Here is a 2,715-nt window from a genome sequence, read left to right as displayed (position 1 = left end):
TCTAAAGAATGATAATAATAACGGATAATATTCTTAATGATAGTCTATAAATATCTCGCTGGACTAAGACCCCTTTAAAGGTTTGGAGCTTATTCCAGCACGACGCACCAGAAATTAATTAAAATGAGACACAGACAGGTTTCAAACAGACCCAGACAGATTGAACACTGTCTGTGTGTTATTTATTTTTGCTCTTGCCGCATTGTTTCCTGTGCGAAATACCAACTTAACTGACCAACTTATCACGATATCTCCAAAACTCTAGGTACGATTGACGTGAAATTTAGCACCGTTACATCTTCCGCGACATTCGTCGATAATTTGTTATAGAATAAAATTTAAATGTTACAGCTGACGTTTAATATTGACCTCATTTAAAACGTTACAAATAAAAAAAAAATCAACAAAATGATCACATAATATATTTTCACGTTCAACTTTGTTTGATAAAATTAAAGCAAAATTCTCGATTACGAGGGTCGGGTATAAGAAAAAGCGACAAAGCATAAACGAAATTACACCTGTTTTTATTGCTGGGTCCGACTATAAATAGGAAAAATTCGCCGTAGTATTAAAATTATGATCCCCGAAACCAATTGGAATTATCGGGTATGTTTCGGGAACTTTCCTCGCGTTGGAATTTGTTTTCGCAAGCTGTGTTAAGATATAATTCATTTTTTTTTACGAAATTCCGCTTATATGTTTATGGAAACGGATGATAAACATACTTAAATAAGCCATTGCTTAAAGCGATAATTTTATAAATATTTTAAATGCCTTTAACCTTCATTAACAAAAAATTATATACCTACACATTTATTTAGTTTTGAAATGAGTCGAGCAAATGGACCATTTTATGGTAGAAGAATCATAGGATCTCGAATATTATATCCCTTAATGACTGTAATTTTGCTAGCTCACTCACTCTTCAAGCCTGTACACAGATTGTTGTATGGATGTAGAATTATTCTGAAGTGGCAGTCATCCAGATGAATCTTCACAAATTCACACCATCAAGATACAACATTATAATTACAATCCATTGCATTTATTCCAATTTTAATTTATATTAAATAGTTTTTTCAGTAACAGAAATTATCAAAACTTTCTACTTATTTCTCCATCAAGAATATTTTTGACATTGTTAGTCAGCGTTAACAACTCTCCAAGCAGATGGTACGTATATCACCATCTTCCGAACATTATTGCGCCTATACGTTATACACGGTCCATAGCGTTGAAGTTTCTTTTTCAAGCAGTTTATAATACACGCATTAACATAAGTGATATGATCATCTGCACACGCAGGCCAATATACTCTTGGACACCGACAATTGTATATTTTTTCCAAATCATTCACAGTTGATCTATTTGGTAGCTGAAACGGCTGGACCAGTTGGTACAACTTCAATAGAGCATGATGAGATAACGTTTCAGTTGGTTCGTAGATATCTTTAAAAAATATGATATAAAAATGTATTTAATAAGTGTTAGAAATATATACCTATATAAATAAGTCATTCTTAGTCTTATTATATTTAGTGTGTTTGAAAAGGCTAATATAGTCTTTATATTGAACTTAATACTACATTTGAAAAGCCAATGAAATACTATTAACATTATGACGTCACAAATACTGTAACTGTTCATGGTACGTTTTATAGTCTAGCGATGTTATTTTTTTTTTACTATTAGAAATAATAATCTAATTGCTTATTTTTTTTTTCATATTCAACCTTATTTTTAGTAAAGTTTTCAAATGGAAAAAGAAATAATGTATAAAGCAAATAAAGTTCACTATGTCATATGACAATAATACATACGCAATATTCACTTACATAATAAAACGAAGAAAATACACATTAAATGCGAAAAAACAATATTTAAATAAAAGCAATTTTCGTTTGATGCTGAAACGACTTGCATTGTATATTTAACGATTCGATTTCACTGCTATAAATCTGAGAAATTTATTTAAAATGTATTTCTAAAGCTAAAAAAACCGTCAATTTAAAAAACATATATATTCCTTAGTTTATGTCTGTGTTCGGACAGAACCAAAAGTCTTTGTCTAAGTAATAAGTAAATACTTTTGTAGTCATTAATAAAAACTTGCACTTTTTAAAAAGATTATTTATCCTTTTAGAAAAAAACTTGTTTCCTTAATTTGCTTTGTTTGTTTGTTCATATTTTAATTTATTTCATTTGGTGGTAGAGCTCTGGGTAGGTACCACCCACTCATCAGATTTTCTATCGCCAGACAGCAATACTTAGTATTATTGTGTTCCATTTTGAATGGTGAGTGAGCCAGTGTAACTACACGCACAACGTTTAGTAGCGCATTGGCGATGAATGGTTAATATATATTACAACGCCAATGTTTTTGGGTGGTGGTGACCACCTACATCAGGTTGACTATTTTACCCGTCCGTCAATCTATATTTAAAAGGAGAGCTAAACTTGACATGTGGTCAGTGTAACTTTCAAAAAGGTACCGTAAGTTAAGTGCCGTACGGTACGATGGCACCGTGTGCCACCAATCGCTAGTTTTAGCATTTTATCTTCCTTGTGCTTGTAAACTCTGCAGAAATATCGGGTTAAAGAGTGTGGCGTCAGCATATATTACATTAAACATACATATATGACATAAAAATCATCGAAATTAATGGAACTTGAAATATTTTTTAAATAAAATAAAATAAATAAGATGGAGAA

General features: G+C 31.2%; 1 long non-coding RNA gene across 1 annotated transcript; it reads right to left on the bottom strand.

Annotated features, from left to right (window-relative positions):
* Window positions 1–1,123: 1,123 nt before the first annotated feature.
* On the bottom strand, window positions 1,124–1,954 carry LOC135193986 (uncharacterized). Its single transcript, XR_010309537.1, has 2 exons — window positions 1,839–1,954; window positions 1,124–1,452 (listed from the first exon to the last, which is right to left on the bottom strand). It is a non-coding gene; the product is annotated as an uncharacterized LOC135193986 (long non-coding RNA).
* Between the last annotated feature and the right edge of the window lie 761 nt (window positions 1,955–2,715).

This window comes from Vanessa tameamea, chromosome 23, assembly GCF_037043105.1.
Source record: "Vanessa tameamea isolate UH-Manoa-2023 chromosome 23, ilVanTame1 primary haplotype, whole genome shotgun sequence".
NCBI classification, from domain to species: Eukaryota; Metazoa; Arthropoda; class Insecta; order Lepidoptera; family Nymphalidae; genus Vanessa; species Vanessa tameamea.
Note: the sequence above shows the minus strand (reverse complement) of the source record. Positions and strands in the feature narration are given on the sequence as shown.